This window comes from Pinus tabuliformis, chromosome Q (assembly GCF_031772625.1).
Source record: "Pinus tabuliformis cultivar Carrire ecotype Pingquan chromosome Q, CPIR1, whole genome shotgun sequence".
Taxonomy (NCBI): domain Eukaryota; kingdom Viridiplantae; phylum Streptophyta; class Pinopsida; order Pinales; family Pinaceae; genus Pinus; species Pinus tabuliformis.
The window spans coordinates 805825225-805838767 of record NC_142296.1 but is presented as its reverse complement, the minus strand read 5'-3'; positions in this window follow the sequence as shown (position 1 = coordinate 805838767).

Genomic DNA, 13543 nt, shown 5'->3' with positions numbered 1-13543 from the left:
GGGCGCCCTCAAACGACCCGCCAGAACGAGTTCGCACAGGCACCTCAAACGACCCTCCCGAACGAGTTCACAAGGGCGTCCTCAAACGACCCACCCGAACGAGTTCACACCGGTGCCTCAAACAACCCGCCCGAACAAGTTCACACGGGCGCCCTCAAATGACCCGCCCGAACGACCCACCCCAACGAGTTCACACGGGCGCCCTCAAATGACCCGCCCGAACGACCCACCCCAACGAGTTCACACGGGCGCCCTCAAAGGACGCGCACGAACTATTTAGCATGGGTGCCCGAACGACCGAAACAAAGAGACAAGGGAGAGTCGAGCAAACGAGTTGCACGAACGTGCACAAAGCTAACCTCCGGTCACAACTTAGCATTTCTGATACGGGCTCGTTCGCCCGGGCGCACCCTCGACCGAACGACCCGCCCGAAGGAGTTCACATGGGCGCCCTCAAACGAGCTGCACGAATGTGCACAAAGCCAACTTCGGGTCACAACTTAGCATTTTTGATACGGGCTCGTTCGCCCGGGCGTGCCCTCGCTTGAACGACCCGCCCGAACAAGTTCACACGGGCGCCCTCAATTGACCCGCCCGAACAAGTTCACACGGGCGCCCTCAATCTACCCGCCCAAACAAGTTCACACGGGCGCCCTCGCCCGAACGACCCGCCCGAACGAATTAACATGGGCGCCCTCAAACGACCCGCCCGAACGACCGAAAGGAACCGACAAGGGAGATCCGGGCAAACGAGCTGCACGAACGTGCACAAAGCCAACCCCGGGTCACAACTTAGCTTTTTTGATACGGGCTCTTTCGCTCCGGCGCGCCCTCGCCCGAACGACCCACCCGAACGAGTTCACACGGGTGCCCTCAATCGACCCGCCTGAATGAGTTCACACGGGCACAAAGCCAACCTCGAGTCACAACTTAGCATTTCTGATACGGGCTCATTCGCCCAGGTGCCCCCTCGCCCGAACGACCCGCCCGAACGAGTTCACACGGGCGCCCTCAAACGACCCGCTCGAACGACCGAAACGAAGCGACAAGGGAGAGCCGGGCAAACGAGCTGCACGAATGTGAACAAAGCCAACCTCGGGTCACAACTTAGCATTTTTGATACGGGCTCGTTCACCCGGGCACGCCCTCGCTCGAACGACCCTCCCGAACGAGTTCATACGGGCGCCCTCAAACGACCCGCTCGAATGACCAAAACGAAGCGACAAGGGAGAGCCGGGCAAACGAGCTGCACGAATGTGCACAAAGCCAACCTCGGGTCACAACTGAGCATTTTTTTTACGGGCTCGTTCCCCCGGGCGCGCCCTCGCCCGAACGAACGTGCACAAAGCCAACCTCGAGTCACAACTTAGCATTTTTGATACGGGCTCGTTCGCCCAGGCGCCCCCTCGCCCGAACGAGTTCACACGGGCGCCCTCAAACGACCCGCTCGAACGACCGAAACAAAGCGACAAGGGAGAGCCGGGAAAACGAGCTGCACGAATGTGCACAAAGCCAACCTTGGGTCACAACTTAGCATTTTTGATACATGCTCGTTCTCCCGGGCGCGCCCTCGCCTGAACGACCCTCCCGAACGAGTTCACACGGGCGCCCTCAAACGACCCGCCCGAACGAGTTCACACGGGCGACTCAAACGACCCGCCCGAACGAGTTCACATGGGCGCCCTCAAACGACCCGCCCGAACGAGTTCACACGAGCGCCTCAAACGACCTGCCTGAACGACCCGTCATAACGAGTTCACATGGGCGCCCTGAAATTACCCCCCCGACCGACCCACGCCAACGAGTTCACACGGGCACCCCCAAACGACCCGCCCGAACGATTTTGCATGGGTGCCCGAACGACTGAAACGAAGCGACAAGGGAGAGTCGGGCGAACGAGCTGCACGAACATGCACAAAGCTAACCTCGGGTCACAACTTAGCATTTCTGATACGGGCTCGTTCGCCCGGGCAAGCCCTCGCCCGAACGACCCGCCCGAACGAGTTCACATGGGCGCCCTCAAACGACCCGCCCGAACGACCGAAAGGAACCGACAAGGGAGAGACGGGCAAACGAGCTGCACGAACGAGCACAAAGCCAACCTCGGGTCACAACTTAGCATTTTTGATACGGGCTCGTTCGCCCGGGCACGCCCTCGCCCGAACGACCCGCTCGAACAAGTTCACACGGGCGCCCTTAAATGACCCACCCGAACGACCGAAACGAACCGACAAGGGAGAGCCGGGCAAACGAGCTGCACGAACATGCACAAATCCAACCTCGAGTCACAACTTAGCATTTTTGATACGGGCTCGCTCGCCCGAGCGCGCCCTCACCTGAATGACCCGCCTGAACGAGTTCACACGGGCGCCCTCAAACGACCCGCCCGAACGACCGAAACGAACTGACAAGGGAGAGCCGGGCAAACGAGCTGCACGAACATGCCCAAAACCAACCTCGGGTCACAACCTAGACTTTTTGATACAGGCACGTTCGCCCGGGCATGCCCTCGCCCTAACGACCCGCCCGAACGAGTTCACACGGGCGCCCTCAAACGACCCGCCCGAACGATTTTGCACGGGCGCCCGAACAACCGAAACGAACCAACAAGGGAGTGTCGGGAAAACGAGCTACACGAACGTACACAAAGCCAACCTCAGGTTACAACTTAGCATTTTTGATACAGGCTCGTTCGCTTCGGCGCGCCCTCGCCCGAACGAGTTCACACGGGCGCCCTCAAACGACCCGCCCGAACGACTGAAATGAACCGACAAAGGAGAGCCGGGAAAACGAGCTGCACGAACATGCACAAAGCCAACCTCGAGTCACAACTTAGAATTTCTGATACGGGCTCGTTTGCCTGGGCGCGCCCTCTCTCGAACGACCCGCCTAAACGAGTTCACACGGGCGCCCTCAAATGACCCGCCCGAACGACCGAAACGAACCAACAAGGGAGGGCCGGGCAAACGAGCTACAAGAACGTGCACAAAGCCAACCTCGGGTCACAACTTAGCATTTTTGATACGGGCTCGTTCGCCCGGGCACGCCCTGGCCCGGACGACCCGCCCGAACGCCCCAACGACCCCCTCAAACGACCCGCCCGAACGACCCGCCTGAATGAGTTCACACGGGCGCCTCAAATGACTCGCCCGAACGCGTTCACACAGGCGCCCTCAAATGGCCCGCCTGAACGACCCACCTGAACGAGTTCACACGGGCGCCCTCAAACGACCCACCCGAATGAGTTCGCACGGGCACCTCAAACGACCCACCCGAACGACCTGCCCGAACGAATTCACACGGGCGCCCTCAAACGACCCGCCCGAACGAGTTCACACGGGCACCCTCAAACGACCTGCCCGAACGACCGAAACGAACCGACAAAGGAGAGCCAAGCAAACGAGCTGCAAGAATGTGCACAAAGCCAACCTCGACTCACAACTTATCATTTTTTATACGGGCTCGTTTGCTCGGGCGCGCCCTCGCCCGAATGACCCGCCCGAACGAGTTCACACGAGCGCCCTCAAACGACCCGCCCGAACGATTTTGCATGGGCGCCCGAACGACCGAAACGAATCAACAAGGGAGAGCCAGGCAAAGGAACTGCACGAACGTGCACAAAGCCAACCTCGCGTCACAACTTAGCATTTTTGATACGGGCTCATTCGCCCGGGCACGCCCTCGCCCAAACAACCTGCCCGAACGAGTTCACACGCACGCCCTCAAACGACCCGCCCGAACGACAGAAACGAACCGACCAGGGAGAGCCGGGCAAATGAGCTACAAGTACGTGCACAAAGCCAACCTTGGGTCACAACTTAGCATTTTTTATACGGGCTCGTTCGCCTGGGCGCGCCCTCACCCGAATGACCCTCCCCAATGGGTTCACATGGGTGCCCTCAAACGACCCGCCCGAACGAGTTCACACGGGCGCCCTCAAACGACCCGCCCGAACGAGTTCACACGAGTGCCTCAAATGACCCGCCCGAACGACCCGCCCAAACGAGTTCACACGGGCTCCCTCAAACGACCCGCCTGAACGAGTTCACACGGGCGCCCTCAAACCACCCGCCCGAACGATTTTGCATGGGTGCCCGAACGACCTAAACGAAGCGACAAAGGAGAGCCGGGAAAACGAGCTGCACGAACATGCACAAAGACAACCTCAGGTCACAACTTAGCATTTTTGATACGGGCTCGTTCGGCCGGGCGCGGCCTCGCCCGAACGACCCGCCCGAACGAGTTCACATGGGCGCCCTCAAATGACCCGCCCGAACGACCGAAACGAACCGACAAGGGAGAGCCTGCAAAACGAGCTGCATGAATGTGCACAAAGCCAACCTCGGGTCACAACTTAGCATTTTTGATACGGGCTCGTTTGCCCGAGCACTCCCTAGCATGAACGACCCACCCGAACGAGTTCACACGGGCGCCCTCAAACGACCCGCCCGAATGACCGAAACGAACCGGCAAGGGAGAGCCGGGCAAACAAGCTGCACGAACATGCACAAAGCCAACCTCGGGTCACAACTTAGGATTTTTGATACGGGCTCGTTCGCTCGGGCGTACCCTCGCCCGAACGACCCTCCCGAACGAGTTCACACGAGCGCCCTCAAATGACCCGCCCGAACGACCGAAACGAAGCGACAAGGGAGAGTCGGGCAAACGAGTTGCATGAACGTGAACAAAGCCAACCTCGGGTCACAACTTAGCATTTTTGATACGGGCTCGTTCGTCCGGGCGCGCCCTCAACCGAACGACCTGCCCGAACAAGATCACACGGGCGCCCACAAAAGACACGCCCGAATGACCGAAATGAACCGACAAGGGAGAGACAAGCAAACGAGCTGCACGAACATGCACAAAGCCAACCTCGAGTCCCAACGTAGCATTTTTGATACGGTCTCGTTCGCCCGGGCCCGCCCTCGCTCGAACGACTCGCCCGAACTAGTTCACATGGGCGCCCTCAAACGACCCGCCCGAACGATTTTGCATGGGTGCCCGAACGACCGAAACGAACCAACAAGGGAGAGCCGGGCAAACGAGCTGCACGAACATGCAAAAAGCCAACCTCGGGTCACAACTTAGCATTTTTGATACGGGCTCGTTCGCCGGGTCGCGCCCGCGCCCAGAACGACCCACCCGAACGAGTTCACACGGGCGCCCTCAAACGACCCGCCCGAACGATCGAAACGAACCGACATGGGAGAGCCGGGCAAATGAGCTGCACGAACGTGCAAAAATCCAACCTCTTGTCACAACTTAGCATTTTTGATACGGGCTCGTTCGCCCGTGTGCGCTCTCACCCGAAGGACCCGCCCGAACGAGTTTACACGGGTGCCCACAAACGACCCGCCCGAACCACCGAAACAAACGAGCTGCACGAACGTGCACAAAGCCAACCTCGGGTCACAACTTAGCATTTTTGATACGGGCTCGTTCGCCCGGGCGCACCCTAGCCCGAACAACCCGCCCGAACGAGTTCACACGGGCGCCCTCAAATGACCCACCCAAACGAGTTCTCATAGGTGCCTCAAACGACCCTCCCGAACGAGTTCACACGGGCACCCTCAAACGACCCACCCGAACAAGTTCACACGGGCGCCCTCGCCCGAACGACCGCCCGAACGAGTTAACATGGGCGCCCTCAAACGACGCCCGAACGACGAGGAACAGATACGGACAGCTGATTCCACTTCGCGTTCCCTCGCGATCGACACGACCCCTCCACATGCCCCTCCGACTGACACACGAGAGCGGGCAACGAGCTGCACGAACGTGCACAAGCCAACCTCGGGTCACAACTTAGCATTTTTGATACGGGGTCTTTCGCTCGGGCGTGCCCTCGCCCGAATGACCCACCGAACGAGTTCACACAGGCGCCCTCAATCGACCCGCCGAAACGTGTTCACATGGCACAAAGCCAACTCGAGTCACAACTTAGCATTTCTGATACGGGCTCGTTCGCCCAGGCGCCCCCTCGCCCGAACGACCCGCCCGAACGAGTTCACACGGGCGCTCTCAAACGACCCGCTCGAACGACCGAAACGAAGCGACAAGGGAGAGTCGGGCAAACGAGCTGCACGAATGTGCACAAAGCCAACCTCGGGTCACAACTTAGCATTTTTGATATGGGCTCGTTCACCCGGGCGCGCCCTCGCTCGAACGACCCTCCCGAACGAGTTCACACGGGCGCCCTCAAACCACCCGCTCGAATGACCGAAATGAAGCGACAAGGGAGAGTCGGGCAAACGAGCTGCACGAATGTGCACAAAGCCAACCTCGGGTCACAACTGAGCATTTTTGATACCGGCTCGTTCCGCCGGGCGCGCCCTCGCCCAAACGAACGTGCACAAAGCCAACCTCGAGTCACAACTTAGCATTTCTGATACGGGCTCGTTCGCCCAGGCGCCCCCTCGCCCGAACGACCCGCCCGAACGAGTTCACACGGGCGCCCTCAAACGACCCGCTCGAACGACCGAAACGAAGCGACAAGGGAGAGCCGGGCAAACGAGCTGCACGAATGTGCACAAAGCCAATCTCGGGTCACAACTTAGCATTTTTGATACGGGCTCGTTCGCCCGGGCGCGACCTCACCCGAACGACTCGCCCGAATGGGTTCACACGGGCGCCCTCAAACGACCCGCCCAAACGAGTTCACACGGGCGCCCTCAAACGACCCGGCCGAACGACTGAAACAAACCGACAAGGTAGAGCCGGGAAAATGCGCTGCACGAATGTGCACAAAGCCAACCTTGGGTGACAACTTAGCATTTTTTATACGGGCTCGTTCGCCGAGGCGCACCCTCGCCCGAACGACCCGCCCGAACGACCGAAACGTACCGACTAGGGAGAGCCGGGAAAATGAGCTGTACAAACGTGCACAAAGCCAACCTTGGGTCAAAACTTAGCATTTTTGATACGGGCTCGTTCGCCCGGGCACGCCCTCGCCCGAACGAGTTCACACGGGCGCCCTCAAACGACCCACCCGAACGACCGAAACGAACTGACAAGGGAGAGCCGGGCAAACGAGCTGCGGAACATGCACAAAGCCAACCTCGAGTCACAACTTAGCATTTTTTATACGGGCTCATTCGCCCGGTCGCGCCCTGGCCCGAACGACCCGCCCGAACGAGTTCACACGAGCGCCCTCAAACGACCCGCCCGAACGACCGAAACGAACCGGCAAGGGAGAGCCGGGAAAACGAGCTGCACGAACGTGCACAAAGCCAACCTCGGGTCACAACTTAGCATTTTTGATACGGGCTCGTTCGCCCGGGCGCGCCCTCACCCGAACGACCAGCCCGAACGAGTTCACACGGGCGCCCTCAAACGACTCGCCCAAACGACCGACACGAACCGACAAGGGAGAGCTGGGAAAACGAGCTGCACGAACGTGCACAAAGCCAGCCTCGGGTCACAACTTAGCATTTTTTTATACGGGCTCATTCGCCCGAGCGTGCCCTCGCCCGAACGACCCGCCCGAACGACCGAAACGAACCGGCAAGGGAGAGCCGGGCAAACGAGCTGCATGAACGTGCACAGTGCCAACCTCGGATCACAACTTAGCATTTTTGATATGGGATCGTTCGCCCGGGCGCGCCCTAACCCGAACGACCCGCCCGAACGAGTTCACAAGGACGCCCTCAAACGACCCGCCCGAATGACCGAAACGAACCGACAAGGGAGAGCCGGGCAAACGAGCTGCACGAACGTGCACAAAGCCAACCTCAAGTCACAACTTAGAATTTTTGATACGGCTCGTTCGCCCGGGCGCGCCCTCGCCCGAACGACCCGCCCGAACGAGTTCACACGGGTGCCCTCACATGGGCGCCCATAAACGACCCGCCCAAACGACTTGACACGGGTGCCCTCAAACGACCCGCCCGAATGATTCTGCATGGGTGCCCGAACAACCGAAACGAAGCGACAAGGGAGAGCCGGGCAAACGAGCTGCACGAACATGCACAAAGCCAACCTCGGGTCACAACTTAGCATTTTTGATACGGGCTCGTTCGCTCAGGTGTGCCCTCGCTCGAATGACCCGCTCGAACGAGTTCACACGGGCGCCCTCAAATGACCCGCTCGAACGATATTGCATGGGCACTCGAACGACCGAAACGAACCAACAAGGGAGAGCCGGGCAAACGAGCTGCACGAACGTGCACAAATCCAACCTCAGGTCACAACTTAGCATTTTTGATACGGGCTCGTTCACCCGGGTGCGCCCTCGCCCGAACGAGTTCACACGAACGCCCTCCCTCAAACAACCCGCCCGAACGACCGAAACGAACCGACAAGGGAGAGCCGGGCAAACGAGCTGCACGAACGTGCACAAAGCCAACCTCGGGTCACAACTTAGCATTTTTGATACGGGCTCGTTCGCCCGTGCGTGCCCTCGCCCGAACGACCCGCCTGAATGAGTTCACACTGGCGCCCTCAAACGACCCGCCCGAACGAGCGAAACGAACCGGCAAGGGAGAGCCGGGAAAACGAGCTGCACGAATGTGCACAAAGCCAACCTCAGGTCACAACTTAGCATTTTTGATACGGGCTCGTTCTCCCGGATGCGCCCTCGCCTGAACGACCCGCCCGAACGAGTTCACACGGGCGCCCTCAAACGACCCGCCCGAACGACCGAAACGAACCGAGAAGGGAGAGCTGGGCAAACGAGCTGCAAGAACGTGCACAAATCCAACCTCGAGTCACAACTTAGCATTTTTGATACGGGCTCGTTCGCTCGGGCGCGCCCTCGCCCGAATGACCCACCCGAACGAGTTCACACGAGCGCCCTCAAACGACCCGCCCGAACGATTTTGCATGGGCGCCCGAACGACCGAAACGAACCAACAAGGGAGAGCCGGGCAAAGTAACTGCACAAACGTGCACAAAGCCAACCTCGGGTCACAACTTAGCATTTTTTGATACGGGCTCATTCGCCTGGGCGCGCCCTCGCCCAAACAACCCGCCCGAACGAGTTCACACGGACGCCATCAAACGACCCGCCCAAACGACCAAAACGAATGAAAAAGAGGAGAGACCCGGGAAGAAAATGAGCTACACGTACATGCACAAATCCAACATCGGGTCACGACTTAGCATTTTTGATACGGGCTCGTTCGCCCGGGCGCGCCCTCGCCCAAACGACCCTCCCGAATGGGTTCACACGGGCACCCTCAAACGACCCGCCCGAACGAGTTCACACGGGCGCCCTCAAATGACCCGCCCCGAACGAGTTACACGAGTGCCTCAAATGACCGCATGACACGACCCCCCAAACGAGTTCACACGGGCGCCTCAAACGACCCGCCCAACGAGTTCACACGGGCGCCCTCAAACCACCCGCCCGAACGATTTTGCATGGGTGCCCGAATGACCAAAACGAAGCGACAAGGAGAGCCGGGAAAACAAGCTGCACGAACATGCACAAAGCCAACCTCGGGTCACAACTTAGCATTTTTGATACGGGCTCGTTCGGCCGGGCGCGGCCTCGCCCAAACGACCCGCCCGAATGAGTTCACACGGGCGCCCTGAAACGACTCGCCTGAATGACCGAAACGAACCGACAAGGGAGAGCCTGGCAAACGAGCTGCACGAATGTGCACAAAGCCAACCTCGGGTCACAACTTAGCATTTTTGATACGGGCTCGTTCGCCCGGGCATGCCCTTACACGAACGACCCACCCGAACGAGTTCACACGGGTGCCCTCAAACGACCCGTCCGAATGACCGAAATGAACCGGCAAGGGAGAGCGGGCAAACGATCTGCACGAACAAGCATAAAGCCAACCTTGGGTCACAACTTAGGATTTTTGATATGGGCTCGTTCGCTCGAGCGCGCCCTCGCCGAACGACCCGCCCGAATGAGTTCACACGGGCGCCCTCAAACGACCCGCCCGAACGACCGAAACGAAGCGACAAGGGAGAGTCGGGCAAACGAGTTGCATGAACGTGCACAAAGCCAACCTCGGGTCACAACTTAGCATTTTTGATACGGGCTCGTTCGTCCGGGCGCTCCCTCACCCGAATGACCTGCCCGAACGAGATCACACGGGCGCCCACAAAAGACACGCCCGAATGACCGAAACGAACTGACAAGGAAGAGACGGGCAAACGAGCTGCACGAACGTGCACAAAGCCAACCTCGAGTCCCAACTTAGCATTTTTTATACGGGCTCGTTCGCCCGGGCCCGCCCTCGCCCGAACGACTCGCCCGAACTAGTTCACACGGGCGCCCTCAAACGACCCGCCCAAACGATTTTGCATGGGCGCCCGAACGACCGAAACAAACCAACAAGGGAGAGCCGGGAAAACGAGCTGGACGAACGTGAAAAAAGCCAACCTCGGGTCACAACTTAGCATTTTTGATACGGGCTCGTTCGCCCGGTCGCGCCCTCGCCCGAACGACCCGCCCGAACGAGTTCACACGGGCGCCCTCAAACGACCCGCCCGAACGACCGAAACGAACCGACAAGGGAGAGCAGGCAAACGAGCTGCACGAATGTGCAAAAATCCAACCTCGGGTCACCAACTTGCATTTTTGATACGGGCGCGTTCATCCATGCGCGCCCTCGCCTGAACGACTCGCCGAACAAGTTCACACGGGTGCCCTCAAACGACCCGCCGGAACCACCGAAACGAACCGGCAAGGGAGAGCCGGGCAAACGAGCTGCACAAACGTGCACAAAGCGAACCTCGGGTCACAATTTATCATTTTTGATACGGGCTCGTTCGCCCGGGCGCACCCTCGCCGAACGACCCACCCGAACGAGTTCACACGGGTGCCATCAAACGACCTCGCCCGAACGAGTTCGCACAGGCGCCTCAAACAACGCTCCCAAACGAGTTCACACGGGCGCCCTCAAATGACCCGCTTGAACGAACCCGCCCGAACGAGTTCACACGGGCACCTCAAAACGACCGCCCGAACGAGTTCACACGGGCCCTCAAATGACCCTCCCGAACGACCCACCCTAATGAGTTCACATGGGCGCCCTCAAATGACCCGCCCGAACGACCCACCCCAACGAGTTCACACGGGCGCCCTCAAACGACGCGCACGAACGATTTGGCATTGGTGCCTGAACGACCGAAACAAAGCGACAAGGGAGATTCGGGCAAACGAGCTGCACGAACGTGCACAAAGCTAACCTCCGGTCACAACTTAACATTTCTGATACGGGCTCGTTCGCCCGGGCGCGCCCTCGCCCGAACGACCCGCCCGAACGAGTTCACATGGGCGCCCTCAAACGCCCTGCCTGAACGACCGAAAGGAACCGACAGGGGAGAGCCGGGAAAACGAGCTGCACGAACGTGCACAAAGCCAACCTCGGGTCGCAACTTAACATTTTTGATACGGGCTCGTTCGCCCGGGCGTGCCCTCGCTCAAACGACCCGCCCGAACAAGTTCACACGGGCGCCCTCAATCGACCCGCCCGAACAAGTTCACACGGGCGCCCTCAATCGACCCGCCCGAACAAGTTCGCACGGGCGCCCTCAATCGACCCGCCCGAACAAGTTCACACGGGCGCCCTCGCCCGAACGACCCGCCCGAACGAGTTAACATGGGCGCCCTCAAACGACCCGCCCAACGACGCCGAACGAGAAAGGAACCGACAAGGGAGAGCCGGGCAAACGAGCTGCACGAACATGCACAAAGCCAACCTCGGGTCCCAACTTAGCATTTTTGATACGGGCTCTTTCGCTCGGGCGTGCCTTCGCCCGAATGACCCACCGGAACGAGTTCACACGGGCGCCCTCAATCGACCCGCCCGAACGAGTTCACACGGGCGCCCTCAAACGACCCGCTCGAACGACCGAAACGAAGAGACAAGGGAGAGCCGGGCAAACGAGCTGCACGAATGTGCACAAGGCCAACGTCGGGTCACAACTTAGCATTTTTGATACGGGCTCGTTCGCCCGGGCGTGCCCTCGCTCGAACGACCCTCCCGAACGAGTTCACACGGGCGCCCTCAAACGACCCGCTCGAACGACCGAAACGAAGCGACAAGGGAGAGCCGGGCAAACGAGCTGCACGAATGTGCACAAAGCCAACCTCGGGTCACAACTGAGCATTTTTGATACAGGGCTTGTTCCCCCGGGCGCGCCCTCGCCGGAACGAATGTGCACAAAGCCAACCTCGAGTCACAACTTAGCATTTCTGATACGGGCTCGTTCGCCCAAGCGCCCCTCGCCCGAACGAGTTCACACGGGCGCCCTCAAACGACCCGCTCGAACGACCGAAACGAAGCGACAAGGGAGAGCCGGGCAAACGAGCTGCACGAATGTGCACAAAGCCAACCTCGGGTCACAACTTAGCATTTTTGATATGGGCTCGTTCACCCGGGCGCGCCCTCGCCCGAACGACCCGCCCGAACGAGTTCACACGGGCGCCCTGAAACGACCCGCCCGAACGAGTTTACACAGGCGCCTCAAACGACCCGCCCGAACGACCCGCCCAAACGAGTTCACATGGGCGCCCTCAAATGACCCGCCTGAACGAGTTCACACGAGCGCCTCAAACGACCCGCCCGAACGAGTTCACATGGGCACCCTCAAATGATCTGCCCGAACGACCCACGCCAATGAGTTCACACAGGCGCCCTCAAACAACCCACCCGAACGATTTTGCATGGGTGCCCCGAACGACCGAAAACGAAGCGACAAGGGAGAGTCGGGCATATATGATGTCCCCAAGTCACAACAATCTCATGTCATCATGAGCCCCATAAACCATCCCCAACCAACATCCTAGCAAGCATACAAGTCTCGACCAAAAGGTCCCTGCAAGATGCCTCAACTCTCCATGTAGTAGGAATGCTTCATAGTTGCTCACAACTCCATCCAAGTAATCAACTCTCGATGTGCCCCATTCAGGTCCATGAAGCCCTCTTCATCATTTGCAACGTGCCATCCTCAAGTCTCCAACCTGGTGTCCATGACTTTGTTGCTCATGTAGTCCAACCAAGTACATCACAACATCGGTCATCCTCATCCAAGTTGCAATCCTCGGTTTAGTGAACTCGGTCACCCAACCATATCATCATCATCACGAGTCCCTTCCATCATAACTCCTCCACCAAAGTGTCCACCAAGACTATCTCTGGGTCTCGGCCATGAGAAGTCCACCCAAGGGTGTGCCCTTCAATCTGTCTATGAGTCATGCCGGGCACCTAGCCAAAGTGGCTAAAGCATGACCCAATCATCCACAATGATCATCAAGTCCCACCCTTGTCACGGGCCTTTGCACCTTCAACCATAAGGTCACAAGTAGCCCCGACAAGTCCTGCAATAGTCGACAATCCTTGCTTCTCCATACAAGGTTTCATCATAGTCATCCATGGCAAGATCCTCCATAGCATAGGCAAACTGGCTTTGCCTTTCACTGCACAAGGTCCATCTACCAAATGCTCAAATGAAACACAAGTACCAATACTTACTTCGTCATCATGAGGTTCCTCCATGTGAGTGACCTCATCCATACATGTTGACAAACTCCACGATCCTGGTCCAACTTGATCAGCCTCAAGTTCATCCTTCATCG